We start from the raw sequence: 20,302 nt of genomic DNA, 5'->3' as shown, positions 1-20,302 counted from the left end.
AGCGCCGGCACTCCTTTATAATTGCATCCACAGTGGCACAATCCTTACACATCAGAAGATTGAAGGCATCGTCTGCAATACCTTTCAGTATGTGACCAATCTTGTCTACCTCGGTCATGTTGTTATCAGCCTTGCGACAGAGGGCCAGCACATCCTGTATGTACATGACATAGGATTCTGTGGACGTCTGAGCGCGGCACGCAAGTTCTTTTTTTGCTGCCAGCTGACGACCGACAGGTCTGCCAAACAGGTCTTGCATTTTTTCTTTGCAGACATCCCAGCTCGTTACGTCAGCTTCGTGTGTGTGGTACCATTGCTTTGCAGTTCCTCATAGATAAAATATCACATTTGCTAGCATCATTGTTGGATCCCACCTGTTGTTGTCGCACACTCGCTTGTACATCGTAAGCCAGTCCTTTACGTCGGCGTTGTCCGTGCCACAAAATGTCCCTGAGTGCCGCAAATGAGTGAAGGTGACCGTTGGCACGGGCTGCTGAGGCGTCGCTTGTGTCAGTTGATTTGCCATTGTGGCGGCAGGTAGATGAGGTCCGCTGTGAAGTTCCGTGATTGTACCCCACACCTTCCACCAAAATGTTGCAGGAAGAAAGCAGACCCACGAGTGTAAAATAATGTGTATTTACAACTGAGGTATATGGCGTTTAGGCAACTGCCAGACTTCGTCTTCCTCTAGTCCAATTCAACTTCTTCCTTCCTTTCACCGTAACAATATAATGCTCATTCCATTGATTCTAAATGCTTTCAAAAGCACTGGTCAAGTGCTCTCGTATAATTGATTGAATGTTTTCCTTCAGATCGTTAAATCTGCCTTGTTCAAATCAAGTAAATTGTTACATCACTGTGAATTAGCTATAAAAAACTTGTTTGTGTCACAGAAATGTTGATTTTTTAGTATTTTGCCATAGCAGCAACACATGAATTATGTATGCATCATTTGTGGTTCTCTAACAATTGTTAGATTTTAGTGTGTGACATGTCTGTACTTATGTACTTAGTTGACTTGCCTGTGCACATAAATTTGATTTCAGTGTTTCTGCTATATCTTGTGTGTTTGTTGGAAAATTAGTGTGCTCAGTTTGAAATGTTTATCTGAAGAGAATAACTACATGTGCATCTTGTATATACCTACTTCAAGTATGTATCGCCGATAACACATTGCCTGAAGTGGGCGCCAACTAAATGTGATGTTTGCCTCCATTTCTGTCTTCATTGCTTTGAAGGATAAATATCTTGTCAAGCTGCGAACTAGCACCTTTTAGTTCTGATGCAAGCTTTTGTTTTGTAAATGAATGAATGTCAAATAAATATTTATTGATTGATGTTTATATAACTACCTTATTATTAGCCTATGTCGTGAGCATCTTTTTCGTTATCGCAGGCCTGTGTGACCTGTATGCTGTTCTGGTAAGCTTTTCTGTAAGCTTGCTGGAGTATAAAACTGCATACCTTCTGTAGATCGCACTTTTTTTTTTATTTATGGGAGCACTAAGGGTTAGCTGATGGACATGCTACAGATGTGCCATGAGCTATTAAAATCTGCTTTAATTTGGACATGCCTCTACACATGCTAGGAATGGGCACTCTAGTTTTAGCAAGAATTGTGTTCAGCACCAGGTTAACCTTGGAGTTCTACTGATCGAACAAGTTTTCGTAGATGCAAGCATGCATGGTTTGTAACTAGCATTCGGTGTGAGACTGAGTGTCGAATAACCATGTATAGATCACTTTTATCCAGGATCCAGGATCACTTGACCCATAGTACAACTGGTACATTTAAGGCAACTTACATAGCCACTACCTTATTTCAATTATTATTAATTGCTTTAGCTTACGGCCATTGTCAGACTGTTTGTAGCAATGGGTGACAAAGTTGAAAACTGTAAAACTAACCGTAATGACAAAATGTGTCGTGGTTCAGTCTGCAGGCTGTCTGTACGGTATTTGCAGACGAAGTCTACGTGGAGGTGACTGCTGGGTGACTCGAGGGTGACTGAAAGGTCAAATTTACCTATTTGATCGTAATTACAAAATGTGTAATCGTTCAGAATATATATATATATATATATATATATATATATATATATATATATATATATATATATATATATATATATGTATATATATATATATATGTATGTATGTATGTATATATAGACACACTCGCTGGGCATGCATGCATATTACATGACGGGTCGATCTACTTGCCATCCACACAATGTCTGCAGACAATCTGCAGACTAGGTCAACGTGGAGGTGACTGGTGGGTGACTCATGGGTGACTGAAAGGTCAAACCTATTTAACCGTAATTATAAAATGTGTAATAGCTCAGAATATATGTGTGCGTGTATATATATATACATATATATGTATATATACACTCACACTCGCTGGGCATGCATATTACAGGCAAGTCTACTTGCCGTCCACACATTGTCTGCAGACAATCTGCAGACTAGGTCTACGTGGAGGTGACTGGTGGGTGACTCATGGGTGACTGAAAGGTCAAACCTATTTAACCGTAATTATAAAATGTGTAATAGCTCAGAATATATGTGTGCGTGTATATATATATACATATATATATAAATATGTACACTCACTCGCTGGACATGCATATTACAGACAAGTGTACTTGCCGTCCACACGATGTCTGCAGACTATCTGCAGACTAGGTCTACGTAGAGGTGACTGTTGGGTGACTCATGGGTGACTGAAAGGTCAAACCTATTTAACCGTAATTATAAAGTGTGTAATGGCTCAGAATATGTGTGTGCGTGTATATATATATACATATATATATATATATACGTACACTCACTCGCTGGACATGCATATTACAGACAAGTCTACTTGCCGTCCACACGATGTCTGCAGACAATCTGCAGACTAGGTCTACGTAGAGGTGGCTGGTGGGTGACTCATGGGTGACTGAAAGGTCAAACCTATTTAACCGTAGTTATAAAATGTGTTATGGTTCAGAATATGTATGTATATATAGATACATATATATGTTTACTCACACACTCACTGGGCACGCATATTACAGACAACTCTACTTGCAGTCCGCATGGTGTCTGCAGACATTCTGCAGACTTAGTCTACAGAAAGGTCGAGTCTACAGCTAGGTGACAGGGGTGACTGATAGGTGACTCATGAGTGACAGAAAGGCCAAACCCATTTTTGTAAGGGTTTACGTAATGAGTCTCGCCTCCCCTCCCTTTCCCCCCCTTTTTGGCAGTGGGAGCACCAGCTGGACATCATGCACCCTGATAACCAGCACAAGCTCGGGGACTTGGCGAAGAGGACTGCTCGGCGTCAAGGCTTCCTGGACTAAGGGGGGCCGCCCATCACAGGAATAAAACAACCATCTGTTAAATAAACGTTTTGTTCATCATCATCATCTTGGTCCTTTCTAGATGCGCGGCGCACTTGCAGTGGCGTTATTGAAAGTTCTCTATTGGATGGTTTACAGAAGTCACGTACCATAATCAGTGACGTTCCAGGCAGTGAGTTCTTACGTGGCGTTTCTACGTGCGACCTCGACTCTCCTTTTGCCATAGGTGCGTGGCTGCCACGGGAGCAAAGGAACATGGGCTTTCGTTCGAAATTTCAGCTGTTTTCGCGCCATGTACCTGTGACACTCTGCACGCACGCTTGCCACCACTTGATGTACATGGTGTGCGTGTATGTCGGCAGCGCACAAATATATTTAAGGGTCCTTTAACACAGCCCCACAGTATATTTTGAGCTTTTTTTTTCTTTCTTTAGGATTGGCCCCAGACACCTCTCGCTTACTACAGTCCTTATATTCAAAGGAAGACGTAAAACAGCTTACGCACTGGTAAATCCGAATTTTATTTTCTTGCTTTGCTCTGTTACGTTAGTGAATGCGAGACCATCGCAAATTGCAAGCTATGTTAATTCAGTATCGGCTCCGCGCAACCGCAATGGAATGCGTTGTAAACTCGTGTGTCGTACTAGCTGGGTGCTGAAACACATGTGTAGAGGCGACAGCCCTAAAGCTTTTCCTTCACTGCCTCACAAACCTGTGCGTAGGTACATTACTATATTCGTTTGTCCAAAATCGCGATTGGCTAGCGTAAGAACCTTTTTTTTTTTAGTTTTCACGCTCGATCTGTTCATCCCAGCCTCCCATACTTAGTAGGCCGATGAGTCTTGCACATTAAAATAAATCCTCCTAATGATCATCATCGTCATCATAATCATATTTGACTCTGTATACAAGTTGCAGAGTGTGATGACTCTAAGTAGTGGTGGTGATACCAGTACACTGCGTGCGGAGGGGAAAATAGGAGGATGCTTCAGCTTCGCCTTTAAGAGTGGAACGTGATAGCATTCAGAGACCCCTGACTGTTTTTCATGCTTCCCGGCCACCGCAGCTTATGTAATGGTAACGTTTACAGGAAAACACTGGCGGCGAACGCTTTGCACGAAGGCAAGCTTTCTGGTAGAAACGCGGACTCTTGCGTGGGTCGATGTCCTGTGATTGCTTCGCACTTTTAATATTTCAGTCGGAGAAGAGCTAACATAAAAGTTATGCGGTGTTGGTCGGTGCCCTTTTTTTTTCTTTACATTTGTTTGTGTGCTGCCGCTCTCAAAATTCCGAGGAATAACTTTTTAAAGAAGGAAAGAGAACGTATGAGCAACTTTGGTGGTAGAAGCGTGGTTTGGTATGCGTGGTTCGGAGTTTGGTTCGAAATTATTTTAGAGCGCAGCTCTTTGGCGTCCGTTCCTGGGTTTCGCGTCGTCGTCGGCGTTGTCGGCCTCGTAACCAGCTCCGCCCCCCTTCGCTGGAGTGGGAGACGAAGGACGCGAGCCGCGAATGGCGGAGACCAATGAGAGCGGCCCCTTCAGTGACGTGCGCGCGCGATGCTGGTGTCATGCGGACCCTCCTTACGGCTCGATGCGCACTCGTGTCTGGTCTCAGCCGATCCGCTCGTTTCGTACTATCGTCTGCTCGCGCCAAAGCTCTCGCCCGCGCCTGTTTGGTTCTGTTGGGTCGGTCTCGTTCGCGCTTGTTTTGGTTGTTATTGTGTGAGATTGTTTCTTAATCTGATTGTATGCGCTATGCGAATTGTATAGTACTTTCTGGAAGCCATGCGGCACCAGCGATCACACTGGAACCTTTGACGAGTCATGTATAAACGCCGGCTCGCTTGATCCGCAGATCAGATTTTCGACCATTACCGACTCTGCTACATGTCTCTCTCAAATTCTTTGCTTCAGAATATCGCGAAATGGAAACACGTATAGAGCTGCGCTCAAATTTCGCATTAGGAGTATCGTAATCGTCGGATAATTTTTGCCGAAGCGACGTCCGACACCGGATTTCCCGCGACACGGGGCCCTTAGCGCTCTTGCGTTAAAACGTACTCGAAATCTAGTGGTTCAAATTTTCTTTACAGGCACGAATACTATAGGCGTGGCTAAGTTTTCAAAGTTTACATTGCAAAGCATGCTGCTTGTAGCTGCATGTTTATAGGTAAGCCATGTTTCCCTATATCATGAGTGAATATATTTGCTTTGGCTAAGGTTGGGCGGAAAAAAGTAGACTATTAGTGCTATTTCGTCCGCGTACAGTTCGATCATGAAAAGCTATAGAAGGAGTACACGCACACGAAGTCAACGTAAGGACACTGCCAGCATCTTTAGCGATTAAAACAAAGAGCCTTTCTAACTTGGCCATGGAGTACTCACGCTTGGTGCTCTTCCGCTTTTCGAATTAATTCTCCGTAAAATATGCCTCCTGCGAAGAGACTTTCTGGGAACGCTGAGCATCGAAAGACGTACACGGGCTCGAAAAAGCAAGACACATAGCTAAGATGTATAACAAACTGTTTAAGGCCTTCGAGGTGTTCGTGCCTGCACGGCCGGGGTTCAGCTAGAGACAGCGTCCATTCATCTGCCAACCTCCCACGACGTAAATCCCGGGAAGTGAAATTCAAGTCTTCTCCTTTCTTTTTCGTTTTTTTTTCTTCTTTACCTCCGCGTTGCACGAAGACATCCATCTCTCTAAAACACGATCCGGGCGCACACAGAAGAAAGAATCCACCGCCGCCGAAAATCCCGCGGCAGGCCACGCTTTTCAGGGCAACCCGACTCTCACCTCTTTCGTCTTGTTACCTTTTGCGTGTGGGTGTATGTGTAGTTTGGGGCGTAGGTCAAACGAGCCTCGCAAGGTGTTGCGTGCGGCTCGAGTTTGATTTAAGAGAAGGGCGCGAGGTGTCGCCACATTTATTGCCTCCTTCGGAGCGTGAACGCCAGAATGTTGCGATCTCTCGAGGCAGCAGCTTGGTGCCGCAACTTTTCCTTTCGAGGTTGAGATGTGCTTTGTATCGTGGCTATGAGTACGAAAAGCGCCGCTATCCGAAACCGCAGAAACTCTATACAATGGCGCGCAATGCTGGGTCACGTGTAGCTGTGTGTGTATGGAAACGTCATTAGTCTTCTGGCACGTAAGAGTGGCTCGCCAGTCTAAACCGTGCGTGGGCGCGAGATCTGGCCACACAATGTTTCTTTCCTTTGTTGCTTCTCGCAACATCTTGAAGGTTGAATGACCCCTTTTCATTGTCTGGTCGCTTTCTCTTGTTTAGGCTCCTCTGTTTCGAAACTGGAGAGTGTAAAAAAAAAGAAACGAAAAAAAATATAAGTAAGAGAAATACTTGCCGGTTTGTTAGCTTAGCACATACTAACGACAGACTTTTGGTTAGGGCACTGGTGAAAAAAAAAAAGGAAAAGGTAAAAAAAGAAAGAAAACCGGTGAAAAATATATGCAATCCCTTTGCTTATAATGTGAGGCTCCCAGCAGTCCTGCTCACTTTTTTAAGCGTCTTCTCCAAATTAATTCTTCGTAAAACGACATGAGAGGTCAATGGCGCGCAATCATAAATCCCCGCGAACGGCCAATTGAATTCGCTAAGATATAATTCCCTGCATGAAAGTCACTTGGCACAAGTTTTCATTTTCCACAACGATCTCTCGATGAGCGCGACCTGCAAGAGAAAGAATAAGCTTTTAATCTGAGCACGCGCAGTATGCGGGCTAGGTGGGCGGCATCCTTTTTCCAGGTAGCCGCGAGCCATGGCCATCTCCCACATGCCCGTTTGATGACGCTGCGCTGTCTCTTTGGCTGTGGGTCTTACACCTTGATTAATCAAAAAACTAGCGCAAATAACAGGGACGCTCAAATAGCGCAACAACGACAGGACGAGCGCTAAGGACGATTAGCGACAACAGGACGATTAGCGCTCGTCCTGTTGTCTTCTCTGTCTGCGTCCCTGTTATTTGCGCTAGTCTTTTGATTAATGATGACACACCAACTAGCCCAGCTTTCTGCCTTGATCGCTTACAGCTTGGCCTCCTGCTGCTCATCGGCTAGTGTCTGGGTGTCTGCGGTGCCATTTCTTCCGACACATCCCCGTACCATATGGCATAGGGTGGCCGAAACATCACAGTATACGCGGAGAGAAGTAGGAACGCTGAGTAGCTGAGATTCGGCTCCATAAGATACAGTGCTGTTGGTTTGCGATTTCCTGAGATTTACTGCCTCTTCCCTAATTAGGCTGGGGTGAAGTGGCGGGTAACTTCTTCTGTGTGGCCTGTAGTGTTGCAAAATATCGCAGTACTTTTTTGAGACTTCATTCCGTGCTCCTCGGCGCGTCCTGTGAGAAAGCGTGCTGAACGTGAGCTCGGGCGAAGACGTCGACTGCCTCATTCTCCAGCAAGAAGAAAGAGGAATATTATCTAATCCATGCGCACCATTCTTTTTTTTTATCGCTGATATCAATCATATGAGTATTAATTGGCAGAGATTATAGATGTTTAGCGATTGAGAATCGTTGCCGCGCGGATTACCTGATCGCCTGTGATTTATCAAAGGTAACGTGCTAGGGCGACGTAACTTGCACCATATAAGCCAATGCAAAATTCATCATACACATTTTTTGGGGACACTATTGAATTTTCGTTGCATTCAGTAGGCTTATTGTTGAACTGAAATTGAGCGTCCTGCGTGATTTTAATAAGTGCAGTCATGGAAGACTGAAGAATGAACGAGAAGACAACAGGTATTGCAGTCTGATGAATATAACTTGTATTTCCATGGCAAGTTAGAGTGTTTCACTTTACTGTGTTGTAGCACATGCATGGTTTTATAAACGGCAAGCTTGTAGGCTGTGAACGTTTCAACTTTCATTTACGAAACATTTTGCTGAGTAGTCATTGAAGAGTTATTGAACATTAGAAATGGTAGTGATAAGTACCCCGACCAAAATTTTATCAACAAATGTTGAAAATTAGCATTTCAATTTGTTGAAAGATAACTGAGACATTTCACTTTTAGAGTTTTCTGCTTTAACATTGATAATTTATTGAATCTCAATGACGAAAGTATGTTGAAAGGCCGTTAAATTATCATGCGAATTTTATTGAGTGGAGTTAAAAATATTCCTGCTTCATTAAAATACACTTTTCATTGAAAACATAACTGCAGTTTTTTCAAAAGCTCTTATTTTGCTATTGACACAGCAATTGTATGGTGCTTGCTTGCGAGTTAACAATTATTCAACAATGTCTCAACAAAAATCAGTAGTCTGTTTTATAAAGGTTCTTATGAGTTTTATGAAACGAACCGCGGTGAGCTAAGAACACGAAGTAGAAGACACAGTACATCACCATCAAAAACAACCACCACGAGCAATGGTTTCAGGCAGCAAAAACAATATCTTCGCAATCTCCCTACACACGAAGCATCTGCCTACATCCCTTGTCCTTGCCAAAAGTGAAGCGTGATACTGGAAGCATAAGAAAGTAACTATACTTAACACCACGAATATTAACCAGCATATTCAGCGTCTGTATAGAACATATAGCTGCACTTTCAGATCATCTGCTGACCTACCGGAGACAAGAATGATGTCAGCGCTTCTAGTTAAGGGAGCAGCTTAGATGTCGGCGGTGAACCCCGCGTTCCCATCACTCGAAACTATGCCCCATCCTCTCTCTCTATTTCTTCCTCCACCTACTCATATTTCACAGTTGTGTGCAGCATCGAGAGTACAGAAGTGTACCTCTGAAGGACGGTATGATATAAGAAGGAACACAAAGATAATGTCAGCCCTCACGGGAGGTTCATGCTGCACCTTTCATGCTTCATCTCTTCACCCGTCTTCTTGCGCTGCTATATATATATATATATATATATATATATATATATATATATATATATATATATATATATATATTTGTGTGTGTGTTTGTGAAGTAAGTAGTATTCTAATATTCTAAGATGGTTTTGCCTAAACTTCGCCCTTCGGGCTTTGAACGGGTTCGTGACCTTGCAATGCATCAATTTTCAACAAAATATTACGTTATATATACAGCGAGTCACACTGATTAAGCGTATATGCACATAGTCTTATTGCCTTGTGCGTTTAGAAAAAAACTATGAATGCTCGAAACTTTTATGCGATAGAGGCAGATAACCCATGTAGTAAGCCGCAAGAACTTCCCAAGCCACAATCACGAAGATTAGACAAATCTACGTACTAAACAGCGTTACCATGGTGGCTGATCGATTACAGTGCCTGAGTTCTCCCTAGAAATTTTCGCAGCAAGCTGTGAGCAACTCTTGCTTCACAGAGAGCAGCGTACAAACAGTGCACGCATACAAAGTAGTTCTCTCATGCGTTCTTGACCCCCGTGAATACCCAACAACGACACCCGAGCAGTGGGAAGCCGTGCTGCCTAGCTCAGACCCTCGTAACCAGCCGCAACTGGTGCAGCGGGCCCGGGACACAGCAAGAGCCGCAGGAGCCCTGGACTGAGGACGCCTCCTCGCACAAGCAGAAAGACACCTGCTCGTCCTTTTATTTTTCTATAAATGTTTTTCCTCTACCTCCTCCTTGACAAATGGTGTGCTCCGATTCTGACCAGCGTTGATTAATTATGTATTCACTAACTGCCTTATTAGGAGAAATAAAAATAAATAGTGTGACCCACTACAAGCGATCGCAAATACCATTACATTGGTTCTGCCCCCCAGCTATGTGGCGCTTGCATACCTTTAAGCTTTGGCGCACGTTACGGGGGCGCACGGAATTATAGGCCACAACATGTGGACACAAACGGGTGCAAATTAATACGCATCACTGGTTGCTGTAACAACTCTGTTCTACAAAGCACTAACTATGCTGCCTGCACACCTGCATAGGACAGAGCGAAGGCAGGGAGGTTAAACAGAGGCACGTGCGGTTTACTACCTTGCATTGGGGGAAAGGGCATAGGGAAGAAAAGATAGAGAGAGGGGAGATAGACATAGGGCAACAGCCTGAATGCATAGAAGGGTTCGCGTTATGTTGTCCCGTACACAGTTACTAGAAAGCGTAGTAATGACGTCTCCATTTGTTCCTTCTTCACTGACTTGCATCAGATGAGAGGTCTTATAGACCGTATTGCGCTCTGTTTTACTCGCTAACATTTCGGACAGCTATGACACTGTGCTCGGGAGCTCTCCAGCCGCTTCGTCAGCCGCTTCGTCAGCGTCGTCAGTATGCTTTGGGCATACGTGGGGAGATGGGGCGCTACCGAGCATACGCTACAGTAGCGCTGGATGCTCGACTATTTGATCAAAATTGCATCAAATCTCTATAGCCACCCTCCTCCCCCCCCCCCTTTCAAAATGAGAACCCATTTGAACAACCGAGTGCCAGGTCGTGGTACATCTCTATAGCCATTAGAAAAAGAAAAAAACGGCGGGTTTCCGGTGGCACCGGGATTCGAACCCAGTGCCTGCCGCATATACAAGGTGGACGCTGTACCCTTTCAGACGTGGCATGACAGCCGCGTCTCGTTGTAACGAAACCCTCCAGAGAGGGAGGAACTAAAACGAAAAAAGACCATCCGCTTGTGTCATTCCGCGGCAACAACGGCGAGTGCACCTACAGCCGAATGCCAGCCGCAGTAAATAAGCGCGCATCCTCGTCGGCCGATAAACAAGCGTCAGTCGACGCGTGCAAACTCTGCACGGGCCCCCGTCAGGGAGCGCATATTTCCAACACTCGGTTCTTTTGTTTCTGCACCACTGTCAGACGTGCCTGGGTAGGCGGTTCGACGCAACGAGCCGCACGCATGCAGACGGGTGTGCTCTGGCTCCTTCGTTCACCTTATGGCGTCGCGTATCACGCCTATACTGCTTCGATCACGGACAGCCTGCTGTCGGTCCCGTGATTACGTCTTCAGCCGCAGCTGCGAACATCGCTGGCGCCTCGGGAAGTACGGTCTTGGGCGTCCCGCGAACTCTCATCGATGTATATAGAGTTGCGCCGCATCCGGCGAGAAAGATTTACGTTCACCGTGTTTACCGTGGAGACAGGCGACTCGTCTATATGCAAGTGTTCTCACCGCGCCCGCTGCGATGCCGACGAGAGCTGCGGACGCGGGCTGTACGCCTTTCCCTGCACGAGCACGCTCCCCTTGAATTTCGTGGAAATCGCGTTGCTTTCTTTTCTTTTCTCGTTAAGGCAATCTAAGATCAGGAGGAGGAATTGTATCACCATACCGATCACGCGACGGGAGCTCAATAATAGGACGAGTGGGGCGCAGAGCGCTAAATATAAGGTTCCGTGATTTCAGCACCTAAACGGACATGCACACATACATGCACGTATGTATGTATGTATGTATGTATGTATGTATGTATGTATGTATGTATGTATGTATGTATGTATGTATGTATGTATGTATGTATGTATGTATGTATGTATGTATGTATGTATGTATGTATGTATGTATGTATGTATGTATGTATGTATGTATGTATGTATGTATGTATGTATGTATGTATGTATGTATGTATGTATGTATGTATGTATGTATGTATGTATGTATGTATGTATGTATGTATGTATGTATGTATGTATGTATGTATGTATGTACGTACGTACGTACGTACAGTCACGGACAGAATAAAATGGACCACGGGATCTCCGAAAACGTTCAATTCCCGAGCAGCCTGTAGCAGTAACCAGTAAAACTGCCCACGACAACATTGTTAGCATATTCTAGTCGAGGTCCAAAATGCAAATACCAGATTGCGTTGTGAGGTTGCGGAGATATTCATCTTTTTTTAAAATTTCATGGTCCATAATATTCTGTCCGCGACTGTACGTACGTACGTTTTTAAACAATTGCTACAAAAATAAAACCTATCACGAGAAAACTTCCATCAATTGAGTAAGCATTGTACTCATGCTAGCGGAAGTATTAAACACTTTTCTAGGGGACAAAAGTGAAAGGTCCGATTAATTACTAGCTCCGGTATAACTGAATAACTATATAGCGGCTCCGTAAACCGTATATCAAGGATTATGCGGCCCAGTTGAAGCCTGAATCGGATTGTTGGGTTTTACGTGCCAGAACCACGATTTGATTATGAGGCCCGCAGTAGTGGGGGGTCTCCGGTTTAATTTTGACCACCAGGGGATCTTTAACGTGCCCCCAATGCATGGGACACTCTTGGGACACAATGCCACGGACGTTCTTGCATTTAGCCCCTATCGAAATGCGGCCACCGCGGCCGGGATTCGATCCCGCGACCTCGTGCTTAGCAGTGCAACACCGTAGCCGCCCAGAATTATAGTTGAGTCGCTCGACCTTCCGCTGAAAGTCATGAGAAGTGCCTCACGTGTTTGCAAGTATACTTATTGAAAGCTCGCGCTGTCGGATCTCGGCTTGGCTTGAGTGCATCGCGGGGAGGCACGCGACGTCAGCGGCTATAAGGTAAGAAAGGCGTTCTGCCTGGCTCACCCACGTAAGCTGTACACTCCTCTCATCAGAAATCCTAAGGTGCATTGTCATTTGAGTCTCTGATGTACTTGTGATGCCAAAAAACATTAGACGATGCATTCCTTATGAATGTCTGATGTCACCTTAGGAACCCATCACGTCCTCCACAGAAACTCATGGTTCATTTTCATAAGGGACTCGGCAGCCAATTATGCCACTGCGAGCACACAAAAATCGACGCCTGTCTTACATCTACAAGTACATACACTGTAAACGAAAATAAACCCAGCTGAGAGTTTTTAAGAGGTGATGTGCCCTAAAACCTCCCCTCCTCAAATATTTACTCCGATGTATGGGAGCAAAACAGCGCCATTCCCTCGTTTCACTCCGCTGGCTAGCTGCCGGAGTATTAAGGCGACATGACGCGATTTTACTCCGCTTAAAAATTTTGTTCTCCCGTGAAACTCCGACAGTGAGTTTTGAAAAACTCCCCTCCGCCGATACAGGTTAGTCACGTGGCGCTTCCCATGAGGCTGTGCGCCTCGCCAGCGACCGGGCGCGTTCGGCGGAGCGGGCAGTGCTCATGGCTGACGGTTTGTTTACGTCTGTGAAGTGTCGTTCCGTGACAGCGTTTCGTCAATTTGTTTCCCGTATCTCCTTCCAGAAAGTGTTATAGGCATGCCTGAAGCTCACTGTATCTCAGCTTCAAGTACATTAGCTGTGATCACTTTGCTGACAACGATGATTGCAAGAACCACGTTTTCAAGTGCGGAAAAAGGCTTAGGTATACCTCGAAGCTGCTCACTGGCTCGTGATGTCGGCTCACGTTCTGGCTGTGTTTCCGTGCTGCGTCACCCTGTCTTGTGTTCTTCAGTACGTGAAATGCCACTTCTATGTCCTTTTGAGTACATGCTGACAACGTCCGGTGTAATGTTTGTAAGGACCGCGTAGCAATGGCAACAGCAGCCACTGTTCGAGCGACGACATCCGTGCTAGTCGCGCATGAATGGCGTAATCCAAGTTCGTTGCGGTGCTGTGTTGCCAGTGAGAAAGACGGGAGTGCAAGCAACTGTTTTTATTTGTCTGTGAACGGATATCCTCGCCCGAAGAAAAACGGTAGGACATAAGTATATACGTGTGCTTAAAATAAAGCTTTTTATTGAGCAATGTGAATCGAATTGTTATCGCGCATATAGGTTTTGGTCACGTCGTTGCTTCCGATATTGCATTAACATTACGCTCTATCCGAGACACTGATTTAGACGCATGCCTGCTGGCTACGAGTTTAGGGGTTCACTCGACAGATCAGCGATGTAGCTCCTTTTCGCAACCGAGACAGATTGCTTGTACTCAGAGCAAGTAGTGCGGTGTATAAAATGTATGTCTGCGCATTTTTCGGTGTTACGTCGGCTGCTGCGGGTCATGCTCACACGTAATAATTTCTTGCTACGCTACCACTATATCGAAAAAATGTAATTTTGCTATGCAGCACATGCACTTACATTTTTCTAGCTTACTGTAACTAACGCACTACTTTTTGGCCGCGAACGCCGGCAGTGTGCGAAGTCGCTTCAGCACTCACAGAATGGCATAGTTTTGAAAAATAACGCCATCAACTTTTTTTCTCTCACTATTTTGAATTAACAGTTTTGTGTTGATTAAGGTATTCTGTTAGTTTCAAAGAGGCAGATCTCGTATGAACGAGCATGTGAGTCGTAATTCTGAAAACAGCACAGCTGCTCCCTTGGCGGTTTCGAGGCACACAGTATCGTGGCTATATATACTGGCACCGTTGCATCTTGAGTATCGCGTGTACGTGGGATGTCTTTCAAGTTTCTGCATTGGGCGTTTCTGGAATGTTTATGTATGTCATGATATATGTGCTTTCATTGACTTGTTTCATCGAATTTGACGCGGTCTCGTGTGCATATTTCGAAATTTGACCAGCAGCCTCTGCATGTAAACATGTTCGCGCAAACTGACGCGATGCCTCTTTTTATACTCCCGTTGCACCTCGAAAAAACTCCGTCAATTGCAAAGCAAAAATAAAAAAAAAACAGAAAAAAACGTCCCATAATTCCACGCAAAAATTCCGCTCGTGCGGAGTAAAAATTCTACTCCGATCATACGGAGCATAATAAACTCCGAACCGGGGGGTCGCTAGAGGACAAGCAGTATACTCCCACCTCGGAGTTATTTCCGTTTACAGTGTAAAATGACGGGCGAGTCGTTATTTCGCACTGACGAAGACACGCAGAAGGGTGACGCAAGCGCGGGCCTGCGCTCGTGTCGTCATTCTTTCTCGTCCCTTGTGTATAAAGTACCAGGTGTGAAATACAATCATCTATTTAGAAGCGTCCGTCTTGACCGCGACTCGTCCTCTTATGCCTCGCTTCCCTCTTTCCTCTCCAGTCTTCTTCGCCGGATCATAACATTCTTTATCGCGCTAACCTTATTAGTCAAGGGCTGCGTTTACAGAACAGGTCCACTCTCAAAAGAAACTCTAATTTGTTATTCAATCACCAATAAGTTCATGGAAGCCTTCACATTTTAATGACAAATCGATGGTTGATATATATACTGACGAATTTGCCAAACGCTGATAACTGGTAAAAGATAAGTGTGAAATGCGCCGCCTGCTTGTCAGAGTGAGTGCAGTAATCGGCGCTCGTGCCGCAGCTGGGCGAGTTCTTGCACATTGAATTCCATGGGGTGGCAAAGTTACCGCGACGTCCCGCAGGTGAGCACGAGGTCGCCGGCTCGATTCCCGATGACCTCGTGGTCCGGGGTGAACCACAAAGGTGCTCGCGTACATATGTTTCGGTTGAGCTTCGCGTTAAAAAAAAAAAAAAAAACCTCAAACGGTTCGAATTATTCCGGTGCCTTTAACTACGGCATCCGAATCGTGGCGGGCCTGCTTGCTGCCCGAGACAACTACTGGTCGCGTGTCTTATCAATCTATCACGCCGGAACAAAAAAGCGTGGTGTTAAGTTTTTTAGACATGCGGAATGTCTGTTTTCAAGTTTCCGGATAAAAGAAAGGTGCACGATATTGCCCTCAAGACCTACTGCCTAGCGCCTACATAATATTTCGTACAACTTACGCACACCTGACTTGTGAGGTTATTATCTGCAGGGAAAACCGAGGTGAAAATGTGTGGGCTTTTGCGTTAACGCGCTCTCGCTACTCGCCCTTGTCTTTCTTTCTGTTTATTCTTTTTCTGTCCGCTAGACTTAGCGGGGCTCTGTAAATGGGCGAAACCAGAAACCGTGCAAAACATATATGCTTGAAAATAGCGAAATTATCCATATTGCGTAGCTTCGGGACCTTAAAACCCGTAATCTATTTAATATTGGAGCGTATTGCACATCCTTTAGAAGCTTGTAAATGTCTGCTAAGCCTCTTCTCTCCCTTTCTAGCTCTCTCTATATCACACTCTCTCAGGGATAGTGACAGCAACCGACAAAACAACAAAAAAAGACGACCCCCCTCCCCCTCATCATCGGAAGCCGATTCCATTCCAAGTGCGACGACGCAGAGAGGCTCACCTTGTTAGCAACCTCCGCGAAACACGCCTTTGCTTTCTCGCTCGACTCATTAACGACCTGCAGCGCGCACTCGTTCAAACTCGGGCGACGACTTCTCCGCGGTCGTTTGTACGCGGCGCCTACGCCGCGTACAAGCATGCTCACGCGTATAAGCAATCGCGCCAACGGGGTTTCTCGGCGCGCGAAGATCGGCTCCATCGCCCGTCCGCGGCCGTTCTCTCCTGTATACGCGTACGGAGTGGGAGCCGTGATGGATGAAGTGCCAAGACCGGTGCTACGAGGTGGTAAGCATTGCCGCGTTCATGGATACCCCGGGCGCTTGTCGCCTCTCTCTGAACGGGAAGCCAGAATCCGATTACTCCAACCGCGAGAGGCACCTCACTACAAGTCGGGCTTCGTCCTTCCCTCCCCCCTCCCCCCTCCGCCTAACCATCCTCCCCTTCTCTTGACCGCACGGACCACAGAAGAGGCCTCGTCGAGACCATTTATCAAGGGCGAGAGCGCCTTTGAAGAAGCCACGACCGTGAAGAATCGCACGTATCGTTCGCACTAAACGGAAGAGAGCCAGAAGACCACTTGATGTACGTGATCATTCGGGTGTCAGCGTCGCCTCTATACGGTAACATAATGTAAACCCTTAAAATAGAATAACGGTGTAAATCTATGTATAACTCAAAGCCTTGCACCCAAGAAGGGTGTAAAGGTGCGAGTTATAGACATATTTGCACCACTTCTGACGTTTAAGGGGGTAATTTATGTTTACCGTGTAGCATACAGTGCGATCCACAGTCTTTAACTGTGGATCGCACTGCGATCACACGAATCTGTGGCTCTCATTTCGCTGACGCCCTAGCTGCAAGTGGCTGCGGAAGCAATGCCAGTGCACTGCAGAGATGAGTCGAAAGGCGTCGGAGCTTTTATACCAACCATAATGTATCTGCTGCAAATCTAGGCGATTGCCCTCTTGCGGGAGAAAAATCTGGACACGGCTCTGCACTCAAGCCTTCCCTTGAACAGTGGACCACTCTTCACGTCATTTATAATGCGGAAGCATTATATGCCCCATTACGCGAAATATCCGTCAGTTTCGGCGTGACCGATAGATGGTACCAAAAATGGCCAACGACGCAAAGAGTAAAAGCACGTAAAAAAATGCTCGGATCGACGTGAAATTTCTCAGGGAGGTTCCTGTAAACAAATTTAAATAATGGCTTTGAGAAGAAAATTCGGTACATTTCGGTTTGGGTAATACGAACAATATACGAATTGTATATTGTTCCCAACCCACTTGATTTACTCAAACTACTGTTTGAAGTGTCATGAGCTAATTAGTCAACTTAAATTGTGCAAAAATTTTACAAATAAGTTTTGGAACATTAGTTGTAATTGAGTGCTTCTAAGCAAGTGTTGTTTACAAGCCGTTATTCTGCGCACAATTTTGATCAAATAGCAGCGTATTTCCGATTTGTAATGTTGATCTTCCTACAACTTCTGAAATACACTTGGTTACGACTGCGATTCACTTGATACTGTTTATGAAGAATGCATCGACTAGTGTTATTTTCTCTTTTAAATGTATTAAACTATTCGATGTATTACAATATGTTACATTATCACACAGCAAATGCTGCTGGCATGTGTGATGTTTACCCTGGGCTTCCGTTAAGCTGCTTCGACAGCTTTCACGCCCAGGTGTCTCTCCAGTTCACCCCTGTTCAGGAAAGTACAACTGAATTAACTTGAATGGAAATGAATTTAATCGAGTACCCGGAGGTGGTCTTGCCGTCACTTTCGACATTTTCCTTCAATACGCGCCGCCAGAAAGACGAACCTCCGAAGCCGCTTTTAATTTACCTCAACGTGGGACCTCCACCGCACCTCTCGTTTCCGTTCTTATATATATTTTTCTTTTTTTTTCATTGCACTCAGCGGACGGCTTGTATACGGTGACAAAGACGTCTGGCGCAGATCAAACAAGGCCGCACGTCCAGCCGTTGCGTGACCGCTCTTTCCAAGCTATTCGAGGTCCAGCGCTGCGTTACGCTCAAGTATAACGTTTACCCGCACCACACACTTCACGAGAAATCAATGGGATTATAGATCCGAGACCGTGCGTATGCTCGGCGATAGCCTGGCCTTTACTGAAAGGGCATACACTCCCGTGTCATGTTGATCCGTCTCTTTAATATATATATATATTGATTCTTCAGACGCACCCTCCCTTTTTTACGCTTGTCCTTGCGTTTATCGCGGCTGTCGATTTCAATGCGTAACACGACCGCGGGACTTATTAGAAGCGGCTCGGGTCACAACGCGACACGCTCGATAATCAATGCTCCTAAATGACGGCAGAACCCTCTGCGTTCGTTCCTTCTCTCGAACGAAAAACACGAACTACACGACAAAAGTGGGGAGGGGGGGGGGGGGGGACGAGCTGCCTTGTGAGTCAGCAGCGGGTTGTAGGCAGGCAGTTGAGCGCTATATTGCGAACACGCAATGTTTGCTGGCTCTACACGCCAGAGTTGCGCGCTTTGTTTGGCCGGCCGGATCTGATCGCGAGCTTTCTTTGGAGAGTGTAGCTTGTTTGTCCGCGAGGAAGATCACGGGACGAGATGCTTCCGAGGCGTTGATTGCTTGCTTCGGGAGTTCGAAGGGAATTGTTGGCATCGGAGAATTAGACGTTTCGTCATCGTGCTATATGTTCCCGTGGAGCGAATATAGAATGTTCGGGGGTCTCTTCGTTCCGTCTTTCCGGCCATTTTAGGCAAGGCTAGCTGTGCTTGCCAAGGGAGGTTGCTGCCAGCTGTTGCACTCCATACGGTCACTGATTAAACCTATATACTGGATCGTACTAAGAGCGCCGTTTGCCATGGGATGGAATCGACGAGTGCGTCGTGAAAGGTCGTTCTTAACTACTTACTCGTCCGTGATGCTATGTTACGCTTCCTGAACAAATAATGTGCTCAGTTTGTGACCTGTTTTCCTAGGCTACCTTGACGCCGTGAAAAAGAAAGATATGGAATTGTAGGCATCCGTCCATGCACTTCATGTCACGCTATTGAATTCCAAAATATTATGTAAACGTATTTTCTTCCTTTCGTTGCCTAACCGCCAACAAATATGGGTACATAGCAAGTGAAATCATTGAACAAAGTCTCGTCGAAAAGTTTTACACCTTCTCCAAGAGTGGTGGAGTAGAGCAGTTTGTTTGGCTTTCCGGATTTTTTGTTTTTCTTAACGGACAACTCACTTCGCATCTTACGGACGGCACAGCTCAAGCACAACAGTCCCAACGTTTCTTTTCTATTCTCTCTGTATTTCTCTTCGACGTTGGCAAGCTCGCTACCTCTTCAATTTCGACCTACGCTTAGCTAAAGCCATGCTCTAGCTTCTGTAGGGCCTTGCGCTTTCAGGCCGGCGTTACTGTAAATACGAACGCACGAAAAAATACCGCACAAACAACAACGAGAATAGAATGCAATCATCTGTAGAGGGAGAAAGCAGTTTGAAAATTGAAAGTTTCGCAGTGGCCGGGATATTTCAAGCGTCCCTCATAACTGTACGTAAAGCACCATTTGGCGCTCTCTCTGGCGGAAATTGCGTTCACCTTACCTCATCCCCCCCACAGCCCCCCCCCTTCCAAAAAAAAAAGAAAGTAATAAAATATTGAAAAGGAAAACAGTCATGAGGCACAGCGGCTATATACGAGTCATCTAAGGAGCTCGCCCAAAAATCTCACGCGTCCAGCAAAACTGCCGCGTGCGGCCGTTAACTTCACTTTTAAACTTCTCACACCCGGGGACACAGTGAAAGCGCGGGCAGCACCACAGCAACAACGAACACGGTAAAAACGCGATTTACGCAGCCAATGTTCAAATAAAGGTCGCACCTATAGCTGTCCACCTTTCGGTTCTCTTTCCTCTCGACCTC

General features: G+C 45.7%; 1 long non-coding RNA gene across 1 annotated transcript in view; it reads right to left on the bottom strand.

Annotated features, from left to right (window-relative positions):
• Positions 1 to 6,183: 6,183 nt before the first annotated feature.
• Positions 6,184 to 20,302, bottom strand: part of LOC139047332 (uncharacterized) — a 46,018-nt gene continuing 31,899 nt past the window's right edge. The window contains exon 3 of the long non-coding RNA XR_011507102.1: positions 6,184 to 6,650. This is a non-coding gene — a long non-coding RNA (uncharacterized lncRNA). The remainder of the gene's footprint in view (positions 6,651 to 20,302) is intronic.

The sequence above is a fragment of the Dermacentor albipictus genome, chromosome 7 (genome assembly GCF_038994185.2).
Source record: "Dermacentor albipictus isolate Rhodes 1998 colony chromosome 7, USDA_Dalb.pri_finalv2, whole genome shotgun sequence".
NCBI classification, from domain to species: Eukaryota; Metazoa; Arthropoda; class Arachnida; order Ixodida; family Ixodidae; genus Dermacentor; species Dermacentor albipictus.
The sequence above is the reverse complement of the archived record's forward strand: the minus strand, read 5'-3'. Positions and strand labels throughout refer to the sequence as shown.